A 17,452-nucleotide genomic window follows, 5' to 3' on the forward strand; every position below is an offset into this window, starting at 1 on the left:
TCAAAACTGGTCGCTCTACTCTCTATTTGAACAACAGACTTAAAAACGCACCCTCACATGCCGCAGTTGCCAGTCACGTGTTAAAGCGTCTCGCTTTAAATTGTTTGGCCAGTCGGCCGAACCCCACCCCATATCACTCTCCCCTCACGGCGTTTTTTTTTTGTCACGAAATATTTTCAGTACACAGTCCGTTATTGGGAGCAAAATGCTATCAATGATAAAATCAGTCAAAGAGCAGACGACATTCGCCATGGCGATAGACAAATGTGCAAGCTTGACTTTCTCTCTTGAGCGTGTTGTTGACATAGGGCTGATTACAACAAAGTAGTACCATGGTGCAGAGGATATTGATTTCAAACGTTCTACTTCACAAAATCATCCTGTAGTAATCAAGCTTACCGTCCGTGTCCTCATGGTTGCTCGCAAAGAGCAGCTTGCCGCCAAAACACAGAGACACTGTCCTCTTGTGACCTCAACAGAATATGCAGAAAACGTCACAATTTTCCGTGCACCTGCTAACTCGCTGCTTCCTGTATACTGGAGTATCTACCTCAGTGTTGTCACACAAAGAATCACACCATTCACACCTACACCGGTCGAGGATCGGGATACTCAATGACTACATGCAGGTCTCATAGTCATCAACTGACATTCACTAGGCGTGTGAGTGTTAGTAAAACCGTGTCAAAAGAGACCGACCTACCCTATCCATCATGTCCCGCTTTCCACTTTTGTCTGGACACAGCTTGTCCATTGATGGTCCAGGTTAAGTGTTATACAACTCAAAACTGAGGCAGGCAGAGACTAATTATGCCCCCTAACTATCCAAACCAACAAGCGCCAGTTGCCAAAAGCTTCACGAACTTAAATCATTATATTTTTACATCGTCCTTACTGTGAGGCAGTGTCCCGCTATAGTGCGTACCGTGTATCTGCGGTTGTATAATTTGGGGACATGGTTACACCATTACAAGGGCTGAGTGAAAGCGACCGTTTAGATAAATATATAAGCAGCCTATACAAATTTGATCAATATGTCATTTTCAAAACTCAATATATTAAGTAAAAGAAGAACATCTTTATGACATACAGGCTTTTCGTAACTCGTATATCAATATACTATTTATTTATTTCATTTACCCGATAACAATGTCATATAAGGTGTGACGTATATAATAAACTCAGATTATTATGAGTATCATAATACTAATATTTGATTACTTCAATTAAAGAAGGACAAGCGCCTCCTGTCTAGCCTTACTCTTGATTTTACAATTAACGTTATGTGTAACACTAAGACAATGCTGTATAATTAGGGTAATAGCTAACTAATAAATCGGTATCTATCCCTAAATCATGAGTAAGCAGACACACCAACAGTAATTTCAATGACCCGAATAAAACTTGCATGGACTGCCAATTGGCACGAGCCTCGTCTCCCTTAATACATTTAACGTTGTACAATTTTGGAAGATACCCACCTACACAGAATCTACCACACAGATTTCTGGTTTAACTTCGTGCTATCGATATGTTTTAGTAAAAGCCATAGTATGGTCCGAGCAGATAATGAGAAAGTCTAGTCGTGTAGTGTAGACAAACCCTGGGTCAATTGCTCCAGGTCATCAAAAACCTGGCGGGCAGTATTGAATAGGGTGTCATGGCAACGGCTAAATGGCGGCATTGCGGTTCAGTGGAGGTGGATAAGCCTTGCAAACGGTGTGGTCTTGGGCCGATACCCATGATAGATTTTGCCGCATAAGCTGACACTGAAACTGGCCTTTCCAACCAGACCACAAACGAGCACCATTAATGATAGAACACAGTATTAATACGTCTTATACATAATGTTTGATACACTTGAATCCATGGATGATAATTGTGAAACAGTAAAAAGATTTTTTACAAAGCATATCATTAACAAAGCAAAATTGTTCTATGACATTTACAAAACCTACCAATGAAGTAACAAGACCTTTCTTCGATATTTTTATGTTACAGATTAAACAAAGCACCTTGTCTAAACACATACATTCATTTCAAAATGCAAATATACACTCAGTCCTCAGACATTTCACAAGTAAACATTTGAAGTTTATAAAACGGTATATGTACGTTAATTTAAAAGCGATTTTAGAATTTGTCGAGTAATATCACGACGGGGAACACCATTAATGGACATCACAAGTACATTCGGTTAACAAAATCTGGGTCTGAGCCACAAGAAGCACTGGGCTACTCATCTCCTCTGGAATAAGGAACCAGGGATTCCTTTACTGAATAGACATTTTATAACATACGTAATAAGTACCGTGTATGTGCAGGCGTCTGCAAAACATATTGATCAATGATCATATCAAATATACACCAGTTCTTCTTCAATTTAACGGGAAGATTCAGTAGCCAGCTCACTGAGAACGGTAAGGATGTAAAAATGTTTTCATCCATAAACACTTCGATGGAAAATGTTGGCATATTGGCTTCCAGTATTACCGGGGTTGTGCACAGTAACCTGCAGCTGCACCTGATGAAACGAATAATCAATATGTCTGATATGTGCGACAGACATCACAGACATATGATATTCTGTTCTGGTTGCTGATGCTGCGGATTCGAAATTCCCCTACGGATTGTAATCAGTGTAAATATACACCAGCGACACAGACATCAGACGTTTAATTCTTCATAATTTTGCAAATAATTCTATTATCGAAATGTTAATTCCATTCATAAAGTAGGCGTGCGTTATCCCCTGCCAACATCCTTTACTCCATCATTTCTGCAGTATGGACAATACCTTCAATAGATCATATTATTTTTAACAATATGATCTCAAGACTTGTACAGCATGTCACTTACCCTTTGAAAACCATCGTGATGCCACATTGTTGGCTCTGTACATCATGGTAATGATATCCCACTAGAAACAACTCAGCCCATCTCTCCAATGGAAGCCAGCGTGTTTTTCTTACTTAATCAGTTCCTGACGTCAACCGCGGTTCTTTCAAAGTGACCTCGATCCCGAGTAAACTTCATCAACGGGTATTCATGCAGAGGAATGGGATTCTTTGTGTAGCATGAACGAGAGGGCAGCTTCACACATAGAAAGGGGAACAAACTCCCGGAGAAATAATGCATGAGGGTACGGTTCACTGTGACTGATAATAAGGTTACCTGGGAGCGTGGCTGGTGGCAGAATTTCTGTGGCGATTGCACTGGGACTCGATGTAGGAGCTGTAACTGAAGTTGACTGGCGTGTAACCTATTATTATATCAGACGGCATTACGCATGTATTGATAACTGCACTGCAACATGTTCGATGTCGACGTTGTCATGGAGTGAATTGGGTTTTTTTTCCGAAGTTCAGTTGTATCATACTGAACTCTGAAAACAGCATGTGTTGAATGCATTTGAAATTAAGTCAATCTCACAGCTTGAATCCATGACTGTATTTATGAGTTGCATTCAGGGATACATATTAAAGTGCATTGTCAGAGGCAGAATTGATCGTTTGTACGAGTTTTACTCTTAATATGCATTGATCGTTTCTTTTAAAGCTACACTTTTATTGGGTGCAGTGGTATTAACAAAATACAGCTGATTGTGTGGCAATGCTTTCTTGCAATGTGACACACTAAATTAATACTTTCAGCACCTCAGTCCATTTTTAACAAAGAGTAGGCGCATTGCTTTTTCATAAACATTGTGGTTTACGCTAATGTGACTATAGATTATAGGTGCATCGTGATCGTCAAATATCTTCTTTTGTATTGCATCTAAATGTGGCATTGTTTCCCCCAGTAGAAAGGTATTAAATGTGCTCATAAAAAGCATAACGTCTGCTGCCAACCTGGCAAGCAGGCACAGATTGACAACGTCACAGATTGACAATTCACAGATTGATATTAGAACACACATGCATCCATAATATACAAAGTGGCTTCTACAGGGAATATCATATTTAGGTCGCTATAGCTTGCAGTTTGAAAAGTAACCAATGACACGTTTGGACATTCGTTTTTCATTTTTATTAGTAGCTATACCCTACAAATACGTCTTGAAAATTTAAAATATTACATATATGTTTGTTTAATGTTATAAATAGCATCTGGCGTTTCACAGTACGTAAACACTCTTAAGCAACGCCAAGATAAATGTGTCCTTGTTTTCTCTTGAAACTACCCATGCGTCATATCGTTATTATACTCCCATTACCCTAAGGCTGTAACACTGGTGTATTTGATGTATGAGAAGATATGAAGTCACCTCACTCAGCCTAACGTCCTCCACCAACGTTTGACTCACGGCCAACACTATATTTGCTGCAACTAATTTGTCGCAATTATCGTCATAAATATACTTGCCCTTACATCAGTAGCACGTGCCAAAGACACAGCACTAAGAACTGTTTCTAGGTTCCATGTCTGATACGTCGAACCAGAAGGAATTGGTCGGAGTGATGCAATGAGTGTTGACTCAAACAAGCATTATCCTCAAAGAGAATCACTATATTATAAGATAAGTAAACAGTACGTTCTAATATGATGATTAGGATTATCAAATTGTATACTTGTTGGGTTTTATTGTATCACAGTGGGCCTTATGTACACTACATGAGACAATTTAGTTCGAGGTACAAAACAATAGTCTTGCATACAAAGTGGCCTACTCGTTTTGAAATACAGAAACAGTCATTGATTACCTCATCACATGTTATGAATTAGTTATTGGACTACCCTTTCAGTTGCTTCTTATCCTTCTCTGCGTCAGTTACTTTTACCATTCTGTGTCAGTTGCTTCTCATCCTTCTCTGTGTTAGTTGCTTCAAATCCTTCTCTGTGTCCGTTGCTTCTTACCCTTTTCTGTGTCAGTTGCTTCTAATCCTTCTCGGCCAGTTGCTTCCCATCCTTCTCTGTGTCAGTTGCTTCTTACCCTTTCCTGTGTCAGTTGCCTCTTACCCTTTCCTGTGTCAGTTGCTTCTTACCCTTCTCTGTGTCCGTTGCTTCTTACCCTTATCTGTGTCCGTTGCTCCTTACCCTTCTCTGTGTCCGTTGCTTCTTACCCTTTCCTGTGTCAGTTGCTTCTAATCCTTCTCTGCCAGTTGCTTCCTATCCTTCTCTGTGTCAGTTGCTTCTTATCCTTCTCTGTGTCAGTTGCTTCTTATCCTTCTCTGTGTCAGTTGCTCCTTATCCTTGTCTGTATCAGTTGCTTCTTATCCTTCTCTGTGTCAGTTGCTTCTTATCCTTCTCTGTGCCAGTTGCTTCTTATCCTTCTATGTGTCAGTTGCTTCTTATCCTTCTCTGTGTCAGTTGTTTCTTAACCTTCTCTGTGTCAGTTGTTTCTTAACCTTCTGTATCAGTTGCTTCTTATCCTTCTATGTGTCAGTTGCTTCTAATCCTTCTATGTGTCAGCTGCTTCTTAACCTTCTGTGTCAGTTGCTTCTAATCCCTCTGTCAGTTACTTCCCATCCTTCTCTGTGTCAGTTGCTTCTAATCCCTCTGTCAGTTACTTCCCATCCTTCTCTGTGTCAGTTGCTTCTTATCCTTCTCTGTGTCAGTTGTTTCTTATCCTTCTCTGTGTCAGTTGTTTCTTAACCTTCTCGGTGTCAGTTGTTTCTTAACCTTCTGTATCAGTTGCTTCTTATCCTTCTCTGTGTCAGTTGTTTCTTAACCTTCTCGGTGTCAGTTGTTTTTTATCCTTCTGTGTCAGTTGCTGCTTAACCTTCTGTGTCAGTTGCTGTGACACAGTACTTGAGAGGAATATATAATTACCAACTGACCAAGAGGTATCTACTCTACATATCTTGGACATGTATCAACATTAAATCAATGTTCTCATGTGTCTATATTTGCAACATATACATTGAATTTCGGGTCCTTTAAAATAAAAGAAGCTTAAAATTAAAAGATTTCCAGGTAGGTGTATATGTCATCCTCGGTGAATATCAACTCACGCCATTGAATAGCCTCACCATGCATGTGTGAATACGCCACGTATAGATACCAGCAGCATGAACAAACACCAGCAAACTTTGCCAGATACAAACTCCATTGCCACAGATACCAAGCACTACATCTGTTACATCTGGAACTGGGTGATGGAAACTCCCAGTGTGTATTGATTGTATTAGATGATTACTGAGGAAAACACTCAAAGTGATGAACTTGCACTGACTCACATAATGTCATACATTAATGATGAAGAGCGGGTGTATGTATCAATATGCTGCTTGTCTGGGGAGTGCTATGCAGTCAATACACTGTACACACATACTGACGTTAGAGGCTGGTGATATTTCTGTCTTTGATAGTGCGCTAGTCTATATATTTCCCACTGTAAACACTATGTGTCATTGTTGTACTTGTGTTTTCAGAAACATATTTTTATTTACATACATAAAAGTGACAAAGGCCTTTTCATAACCATACGAATCTTTGCTGAAAGCAGGTTCAATTGTACGATTCTGACGACACAATAAACACGTTATTATGAATCACTATCAAATAGTGATTATACCTGGTGGATGGTAAAAGGTCAGCGTATTACTGGCCACTGATGCGTACAGTTTGGAATATTATATTATCATTATATCAATATTATTATGTTTGTTGTACATGTAACATTACAATGCACAAATTCTGTGAAATGTCTAAACAGCTTTGCCCCCTCACATTCTGACAGATGTACTTACAAACATGGTGCATTCAATGCCTAAGTAAGCTTTCTTCGTGCATGGGTGTATGCTGTTCAGAAGCTTCTAGGAAGGTGAGAGTGTATTATGCATTTCACCTTGGGGCTTCAAGGTAACCGTTTAGGATTATATATGTTGTGATCTGCCTCAGGCTGTGTATAAATGAGCTTTCACACAGACACTGCCATGTTTCAAAAATTCAAACCTGCGTTTCTCATTTATCAAAATGAACGTGCGTGTAGTTTTCCACGAGGTACACGAGTAAAAACACATCAAAATTATTAATGGATCAAACATCTACTGGTATACATGCTTGTGTTAATACTTAACGGTACGTGGCTCAAGACAATATTAGTATCGATAAAATAGAGTTGTCTCCCATTGATCTATGTTGAACCACAGCCTAAGATGCAATTACGAAAGAAAGCGATTATGTCAGCATTTGACTGTTCCCCGCTTGAAGTGACGCATTAATACTTGGAGACACGTGTCATGAACCACCTGTATGAGTTTATGTATGGTATATTTAGGCCAAATATTTCTTTTCACATTTGATGCACTATGTATAAGGGCCTCAGTGGCCCAGTCGTTAAAGGAATACGTGCGCGGAGTTGCGTCCCTCGGGCGTGCCGGATACATGTAGCTGTGACGTTGGTTTCAAATCCTGGATTGTATCTAATTATGGTAATTATGTTTCTAGGTTTCTTAGCACCATACCCGTGATCCTGGGTTTTACTGAAGTGGTAAACGTCTAAGACCTGCATCAGTTCAGGCGATCCTCATAGGCGATATCAAGCTAACACGCTAATAACGTTCAAAGCGGCGTTAAACCAAACACACTCACTCACTCACTCGCTTCACGATTTAGTTTATGTGTTTGTTTGTTGTTTAAAGCCGCACTCAGCAATATTCCAGGCTACATGACGGCGGTCTGTAAATAATCGAGTCTGGACCAGACAATCCAATGATTGACATCATCAGCAACAAACCACTCACCAGGCCTGACCACCTGATCCCGTTAGTCGCCTCTTACGACAAGCATAGCCGCCTTTTACGGCAAGCATGTGCTGCTGAAGACCTATTCTACCACAGGTCTTCACGGGTCACACGATTTAGTAGATCAATATTGTGAAATAATTGCAATGCTACAACAGCAATAGGGATGTATTTAAAATGACACAAGGCTGTAATAAATTGCCAGTAAATATTCAGCAACATTTACAACAGCTTTAATATGGGAATGTTGTTTTGTTTGTTTTTTGCGCCAGTTTATGAAACCAACATGCCCCACCGCCTTTATTAAAGTTGAAGGTCCTAGCAATAAAAATTCCACTAACCGATATTTTGCCCTATATAAAAACTCTCTACGTGTGACCCAGTAAGTAATTTCGCTGTACGGCAAACAAACGCCATATAATTGATCTTGGTCTCAGGTAACAGCATCTCCACCTGTGAACTGTTGGCAGAATTCCAATTAACCTGTCCACATGAGTTAGACCACCGGTGTTGGAGTCAGTCAGGTGATATATATATATATATACCTACATGAGTACGTCAGGCTTAACACTGGACGCGACAGATACTGACACACGTAAACCTGGCTGGTCGTCTGCACGTCATGGTCTGCTGTGTATCGGTGTGGTGATTGATGGACGATTTACACCTACATACATGCGCCTTGCGGATGTAGTTCCAAGACCCACATTTCAACGTTTCATCTTGATATTTATCTATATAATGTGTAATAATGAATTTTCAAAATCATTTTGTTCAGACAATGATGAATTCAAAGATGCAAAGAAACAGTTTAGGAGTGAGTGAGTGAGCGAACGGGTTAATTCTGCAGTTAGGAGTTCACTTCTATTTGGAATATATATAAAGGGATATTCATCCTGATAAGCTGCGTATTTGCGTAAAATACGCAAATATATCACCATTACCCAATTCAGCTTACCTTGCTTTGTGACAAATACGCATGCTATTATTTTTAAAATGATATTACATGTATAACAACACTCGTAATGTATCCTTTCTTACTAGCGTACCTGTATTGCTTTTAAGACATTTATTTACTTATCGAATATTAAAGAAGGCACTTCATGAATTCAGCTGCAGTGAATTATGATAAAAAGCCGCTACGTCTCGCTTATCGTCAATCAGACATTTGTATCGCTGTTATGAGTCATGCCACATGTTACATGATTGCGGCAGAACACGACCAAACACGAAATAGAAGTCATCTGAAACCTCATTTCCAGCAGAATTGATTTTTGAAAAATGGTATAACACTACCCAATATACTTGGATAAAGGGAGTACAAATAGTTTGAATGGGTCAAAAACATAATCTTGAGCCCTTGGTTAACGACTCTTCAATGTAGTTCAACCTTTTCAAGACCCTAGACAGTTGGAATTAGCTTCACCCATTGTACCCATGTGAGGAAAGGAACCTGGTTGATCTGTGTGTTGAACGAACGCTTCAGCCACTACGCTACCTTACCAACCACACGAAGAAGAGTAATCTATTAAGGTGAATTACAAATAGCCTATGGGTCCTACACCTGTACACGATTTGGTTTTTAATAATTTAATAGGTGTGTGATGTAAATAAAAGCGTTATCATATATTTGGAGACAAGAAGAAGGACAATTATAGGATTATACTATAGATGTTGGCATATAGATGTTCCATGAGGCAGTGACTGACTGTTCAGGTGGGCACGGGTGGCCAAGTCGTCTAAGGCGCCACTCTATGCCGAGTGGCGTCCCTTAGACATGCCACAAACCTATCATCGTGGTTCAAATCCCGGTTTGTCCTGATTATGTGTTAGGTTTGTCAGTACCATGCCCGCTGAACTGGTCAAATAAGCCCTTTCCTAGGGACATTATGATCTCCATCAAAGCGACAGTCGTAAGTCTATGTTAACGTATGGGAGTTACGATCGCTTTGTGGAACGGACCCCGCATATCAAACATTACAGTTACACAGTAATGTGAGAATTAACTATATACATACATCGTAACGTTCTGGAGGAGGACGAGTGCTTTCTTTATTTTCCAAACTTTCCCACAACCACTGGCGTCAGTGTCGTATTGGGTGTTAGGTAACCCTAAGTGTTAGTTTAGTCACAGGGCAAACATGTCCTCTGTAGGACAAAAACTGTCGCGTCACAACATCGCTTCCAGCGGTGGTGTAATATGAGTTACGACTGTGGCTTACTGTAAACTAAACAATGCCGTTCAAGCATTTAACTTTATTGTATTAAATAACACGTTTTTCTATGACAAAAGGATTTGAAAACTATATTGCACAATAGAATATGGTCCTTGTTTCAAACGCGAAGGTCTGCAAGCTGTCCAACTGCCTTGTTATTGTCTACTTGTTCCCCCTCAATGAGGTATCACATACGTTGGACAAAACTCATGTGTGAGGTTTCAAATATTAATTTAAACTAAGATTAACTCAAAATATCGCAAGCCACTTATGTATGTATAAGTATTTGACCTAACGATAACAAGTGAGAAATAGATAAACACATTTCCCACTGAAGCGATGAGGTTGTCCTCGTGATTTGAAACCTCTGATTAACCAATCAGATTCGTTCATGCCCCCAAGTCATTATAGAATCAGCGACTAATGACGAATTTTAACATTACTTCAGACTGACGTTGTTAGCTTAATGAGAGAGGACAGACAAACGTGGCAATGTGAACCACGCTGACGAACCCATGATCAACGTATGGTGTTTTCACATCAAAGATCATTGTAACCGTTGGCATGAATGTGGATTCGAACCAAAGACATTAGGATTCTGGCAACGGCGGCGGGCAATTCCCGTTGATCCAAAATATTAACAAGACTGAAGTGATTCCATGGTGTTCATTTAAATTGAACTGAATTGCATAGTAACGATGTCGCAGAATCGTAATCCCGTCTTCTGCCTGTAGGGGGGTGCAAATTGCAATTCCCAGGAAATGCTGAGGATGCGAGTTACCGGGAAACTAGCAAGTAATTAGCTGATGAAAAAGTAATGTATCTTCTTTATACTGAATGTTCTCGGGGTAATGCTTAGTACAGCTTCCTCGCGACATGTTTCCCAACATTGGTATTGTACGGTAGCATTTAATCCAATTGTGTAATTGAAAAACGCGACGTAGAGCACTGCCAAGCAGGTAAAGGCGCCTCAGATTATTGTACCTTTCGTGCCTTCGATGTACGTAACACAAGGTTTATATACACGTTATCATCATCACCTGGAGGACATTTAGTTTCCGAATGGCAATCACCATGTGACACAGGTGACTCACGTGACACACAATGTCTCTTTTTAAAGGGCATGTGTTGCATTGAACATACCATGACCTGATCACATAGTTACCATCAGTGGTGTGCAGTCATATATATCAGTGATATGGACATTTATCACCGACTTTGAGTATCAAATGACAGCGGAGCGTGGTGTACAAGATATATATGTTACAAAAACCAAGGCTGAACCTCAGATCAGACATCACAAAAACATAACACATCATAAATGTTCTTCGCGTCAAATTTACAAGAGACACAATATTTTGTTATGGTCTCAAAGCAATGTACTGCCAGAGAATGGGTTTTTCTTTGCTGAAAACAATAGCAAGCAATCACAAACTTCATAGATAAAACATTTGGGTGACCGGTGATATTCACAAGGACAGGCCACATAACACACATCATTCTGCACAGATGTTTGTGATAGAACTGTGTCAGATGTGAAGACAGACATAACGTCAGGGTACAGTACACCTCGAATACATTGATTAACACAGTACGGTACATGTATTGTGAGCCACTCTTTGAGCAAAAAGCATGGAGCAGTCTCCATTGTATTATCATATGTGCATTCTAAAAAATAAACTTCAACAAACAGACAAAAAATGTAACAGTGAAGCATTGTTCCAAATAATGATATTTGTTGTATAATAGATACTTCTTGAATTATTATATATATTTTTTATACATTCATATTGGAAACAGAAATTGCTCCCAGTCCACTAGAGAGTGGTCTGTCATCCGTGTGAAGATTTAATGACTGGTATTTCGTAAGCTAACAGACTGACAGAGGCTGTAAGAGTCCACAAGACCGCGTTCTGAAGCTTTACACTCGCATGCAGTGGTTGAACTTGGCCAGAACACTGTTAGTTGAACATTGATTTCTCTATTTTATTCTATAGTCAGTAATGTGTAGAACAGCTGCTACCACCTGTCTACAAATGTATGTGTCATATAGCAATCACCTAGAACAGACATTTACACTGTATATTACATTTATTCCCCGGGCCACCCTAGTCTGCAATAGTGTTAAAATATATACAATAGATTTGGTAATATTATTAACCCCAGCATGAGAGATAACGATGTACAATAAAACCAAATATAATGTGTGGGAAGATCCTCTAATACTAGGTCACTGGAATACTAAAACATATTAAAAAACGTTTAATGTTGTAAGTACAATATAGAAATTAGGTTAATGTTGATACTCGATAGGGGTTGGACATTTTCTACACAGTATCACTTCTTAATAGATATATCTACAGTCATGAATCGATGAGTCGGTATGTCGTCTAAAGCTTCTAAGGACTGGGCATATGATCAAGTTAAGCTATTTTTGAGCAGAATGTTAATGTTGATTTATGGTACGTCACTGTGATCATATGGCTGCGAAAGGAATGACAAGTGTACACTATGTTTCCCTGGGTGAGGTCTTGCCGACACTCGTAGTAGTAACGTGTCTGCTTTTAACTAGTGAGCTATGATTTCAAAAGGTTAGACTGAATTAGTTGACGTGTAAACAGTATGTAACAATGGCAACTAGATGCAACGAATGTAGTTATCAGCTATCAAATTATGATGAGATCCAGTGAACCTATATCGTTATCCAAGTTACTACTTATGCTGCATCTACTTAACGAGTGTGGGCTGTCTAACACAATGTCACGTCTTGTTGGAATGGTAATGCGGTATCCAAACTTATAACTTTTCACAAATATATCAATTTTATCCCGATAAGGTGTGATTGGGTGAGTGGGAAGACTTTAACGCCTCAGTATTTCATTTACATCACGACGTCAGCATTATGTTTGAGAAAAGGCCGAAAAGATGCACGCTTACCAGACAATCCTACAAACTTAACCAAGGCGATCCGGGATTCGAACACACGACCATAGCTTCCTGGCACGCCTAAGGGACGCAACAGTAGTGTCGATCTAACACACGTTAAATCATAAAACACATCGACAGATGGAATAATAGAAGTGAAAAATACACCTGTTAAAAAGAGATAAAATCATCATGACGATCTCTATAACCAACTTCGACTAACCTGAAGTGAAGCATCGTCTTTAAAAATACAACACGTAGTTGTTTGCCGTCGATATTGATAACCGTTCAATCTGTGTCGACTTGACATGGGTCTCAAAACTGGTTCCTCAAATGAGCTATTGTTGCGTAACTTTGTCAGAGTCTATTGATTTCAATTAATCCCACACTTCTCCATATTTGCTTTCAAAGTGTCACAGCCAAGATCAATGCTTACAGCAGAGTCCCGGACCGGGTGGATGTGAACTTGATTGCGTGACTGCATATTTATTGATTGTTCACCATGTAGCAGACGTGAATGCTCGACACCTGACAGAAACAGACGACAAGCAATTTCCTTCAATGCCAGCGGAATATGAGATACATCCGATAGATACTGTAGAGAACAAAGCGGGTTGTTGTACAGACAATTGCTTTCCATTTGCATGATTAAATATTGTATCGTTAAAAGAACATTATTTTCGACTGATTTATTAATATTTATTTGGTTTTATTTCAGAGAAGACAAAACATTCTCACGACAAAGCCTGGTCTTCATTTGCATATATGAACATCGTGTCGCTACCAGGATGATTAAATTCATCTATTTAGCTTTTGCAAAAGATGAACACATTCTGATTCCGAAAATTGAATATATTTTGAAACACGGCGTATTTGTATTTAACTATCTGTATTGCAGGAGTAAAAAATAAGTTAATATAGTCTGCAGTAGATTTACACTTACTTAAAGTGAGTCGGGAATTTGTATAGATTTACTGTTCGCAGAACTGGGTCGTTGCTAATGGGTCCTCTTCTAGTAATAGACTCGCGTGAACTTACACAATAATTCCAAAGTCCGGTATATAAATCCCCCCAACATGTATAGTATTCATTGGGGTTACCTGCACGTACATGGCTGTACATTTCAATTACATATGTACACTGTCATATACGTACTCACCAATTGAATGGTCGGTCTACAATAAGTGAACACAGAAACTGACTTCTGATTGTATACATAAGGGTGACAATCACGAACTGCCTATCTGTGGTTTCAAAAGCTTTGTAGAAACACTTCAATGTGTGTTGGAAGCTCTTCGGTTGCTGTTCACACCTAATCCTTGTCGTCTGCTCTGAAAGATAGCATCGTCTGCTCTTAGGGTTAAGTGTCGTCTGCTTCAAGTGCAAAACATGTTAACGACAATGCGTTTGGGAGAAGAGATGTTTATAATGTTAATGTGGTTCAATATAATCTAATTGTATTATGAAATACGATAATACTACAAACAATATTAGTTCGTGTCTGTTGTAACATTGAACAGGATCCTATCGCAGAGTGCACTAATGAGGTGGCAATGATTACTGTAGGTCAAGTACAACCAAACATCAAATCTGTATCACAGTGAGAAAGCACAATGAAATGTTAAACTAGTTACAAATATCAATCATGGAAAGAAATCCATATTCTAGAACGCGAAATGGAGGTTACAAGTTCCACATATATACACATTAGAAGATCGTCTTAATCCTACAGAGGAAAAGAAAGTATACACATTAAAAGTTGGATTTGATCAAAACATTAGACACGTTTTCAAAGGGTTACTAGAAAATACATGAAAACAGTCACCGAAACACTGCCAACTTATGGTCCAAAACCCCAACTGTATCAAATAGATCATCAATATCATACATCATAACATCACAAATGAGCATTTCTTGTTTGTTTCATTTTTAGTCACTATCAAACATGGATGTACACTTTCTTTTGCACGGTAGTGTGTGTAGTGACACCAAGTCACAGGGTAACCATACCATATGGCACATTACAACGACCATACAATACAGATAAAGCATTAACGGTTTCATTTTACATGAGAATGCGGATTAATGACAAGACTTGTCAAAGCCTGCTGAATAATCAAGAGAACAATCTGACTTGTAGGCTGCAGTCGAAGCAGCCTTGGGGCAATGTCAGTGGGCGTCAGCGTTGCCTCTCCTGCAAGATCTTGTGATAAATCATTAAGTTTCAACCAACACCACAGAACATCCTGTTTCAAGGTTTATCTCAATCACCTGTACTACGAAATAGTTCTAATAATACTAACCCTACTACTAACCTACATCTATGATCCATTGTCATTTGTATATAGCAATAAGCCGTACATGAACAAAGAAAATTGGGTCGGCGACGGAGAGTGTCTTCAAATGATAGCCAAGGTTTATAGCAACGGTACTTATAGAACAACAAACCATACATTTTAAGACTATTTATGTTTATGTCAAATACATTAGGCACTTCTACTACCTTCCCTGGTGCGTTGTGATTACCTCTCTGTCACCACTGGCGTAATCCAGCCCTAGGGGTACAGTTACATTATGAATGATCAAGATTGTCTCCAAAGAACGTGAGGAATGTATAATTATTCAGCCAAACGGAAAGTACGCTGTGGTAGTTGAATAGTGTACAGTGAAAGCCCACTAAATGTAGTTATGGTAAAATAGGTAGGGTTATGGCGTGCATGCCAGTGTACATATAACAGTCGGTATTGTTATGAGGCCTTGTGTCTGTGTGAGTAGGGCACTCCTTGGTATTGATGAAAACAGGTTAAAAATATTAAGATAAGCATTGTTAATTTGTGTATATCATTTAAATCCAACAATAACATCTGGTATTCATCCAAGCATATATATCACATCTATTCAGAATATACATGTAATGATAAAATTACTACATTAACCATACTGAGATGACTCTACAGAAGATTCTTTGATCGGGTATTTTTCCCCAACAAGGCTTTTAAATGGTAACGTGTTATAATGTGTTAAATTAAAGATTTTAATGGCGTAAAGGGACGCCATTTATAGCGCGTTAGGGCGCCCCAGACAGGGATTATTGATTTCACTGGCACTGCACCTCTCACAGAACAATGGTCTTTGTGCTTTGTGTAGAACACTGTCTGGACTTTGGAGCACGAAGGGTGGCAACCGAGGTGAAAGACTGGGGATGGAAACCTCATTCAGTGTCTTACGAATTTATTCTGTTGAACACGAGAAGACACAATGACAACTTGACAAAATCTAAACCGTTTACGTCAGGGCAATATTTGAAACTTGTCAATAAGAAGACAAAGGCTTTACCATCTAAAACTATAATCTGTAATTGTCTTGTGTAAGTAGATATATCTGAGTTAGACAAGGGTTGGGAGGAAAATATATCTCTCAATACGTATACCAACGTGTGAATTCAACGTGCATGTTTATTGCTTCTTCTAAGTGGCCTTTAACATATTACTTTACTATTTGTTGGAAATTTAGAATGATAAGAACATTTGTAAATATGCTTTGAAATTTCAATACTGGGACTTTTTACAAACAAAGGTAACACTGGATGATGCCGTGACGTGCTAAAATAGACATGTTCTCTCATGTGAGGCTGGATTTGGCCAGTAAATAGGTTAATATCATTTGTCAACACAACTCCTGTTATGACATTTTCAATAGGGGAATTTTGAGAAAGAAAGTTACATCATTCGGTATGATCCTCTCGCAAAATATTTATTTAGGGTCAAAGGGAGAGGTTGACCTGACCTACAGTAAACAGTGAAATGCTGACTGGAATATCACACATTCGTGACAGGAATATCATCCGACCATCCAGCTCGAGGCGATCTGACCAGCTGACCCTCTCGTTGTGTGTTGTCAGATTTGCCCTAAGATACCCCGAAGCGCTCTTATACACTCAATGGATCGATAATTGTGTCTCCTGAGACCTTAATGCGATCGAAGGATGACAGCTCTGAGAGGAGAGGAGACTAGTTATATTTACATTATTAAAATCACAAGCTAAGCGACAACAGACAGTGTGTCAGTGTCAGTCGTTTTAAGAGGATGTGTCGCTCGTATACAGTACTCCTGGTTGTCACATGTGTTTGAATTAAACTGAATAAAACATTCAGACAACGCTCTGTAAATCAGACAAGTATATGCAAAGCACGAGTCATTTCGACAGTGAAAGTCAGCTATGGCGTCAAAGGGTTGATAGAAGCTGGAGAAGAGAAGATGCTTGCAGACAAAATGTGAGGACTTACCGTTTATGGATCGAGTTGAATATGCACGTTTTCTCTGTACTCGCCACACTCACTACTCAGATGGTGTGTTTGTGTTTTGAAGCTTTGTCCCGGGAGCTGTCTGCGCATGCGTGATTATCTGTCAACTGCCGGGTCGTTTCGTTTGACCTATATAGGTCGCCATCTATGAAATCCATATTTTAATATCTATAAATATCTCTTTCATCAGGACTCATATTTGTTTACAAAAAAATAAACCATCCCACAAACTTTCCGTGAAAGTAATAGCTCATGAATAATAGGAAGAGCCATTTTAATGGAATTTTAAAAGTGGTGATTTTCATTAATGCTGCTCTTG

General features: G+C 39.1%; 1 protein-coding gene across 5 annotated transcripts in view; it reads right to left on the reverse strand.

The window, feature by feature from the left end:
- The window catches only part of LOC139446955 (tripartite motif-containing protein 2-like), a 28,633-nt gene extending 11,431 nt beyond the window's left edge, over nucleotides 1-17,202 (reverse strand). Inside the window, exon 1 of one of the 5 annotated variants that reach the window (XM_071228528.1) lies at nucleotides 17,116-17,202. The gene's annotated coding sequence lies outside the window, so the exon portion shown is untranslated. Of the gene's footprint in view, nucleotides 1-399; nucleotides 656-703; nucleotides 862-2,859; nucleotides 3,247-13,052; nucleotides 13,138-17,115 lie in introns of those variants that run through there. The other 4 variants (XM_071231264.1, XM_071230588.1, XM_071229983.1 and 1 more) reach the window with 4 other exon arrangements.
- Between the last annotated feature and the right edge of the window lie 250 nt (nucleotides 17,203-17,452).

Source organism: Haliotis cracherodii, unplaced genomic scaffold, assembly GCF_022045235.1.
Source record: "Haliotis cracherodii isolate W230 unplaced genomic scaffold, xgHalCrac1.p SCAF_1, whole genome shotgun sequence".
NCBI lineage: Eukaryota > Metazoa > Mollusca > Gastropoda > Lepetellida > Haliotidae > Haliotis > Haliotis cracherodii.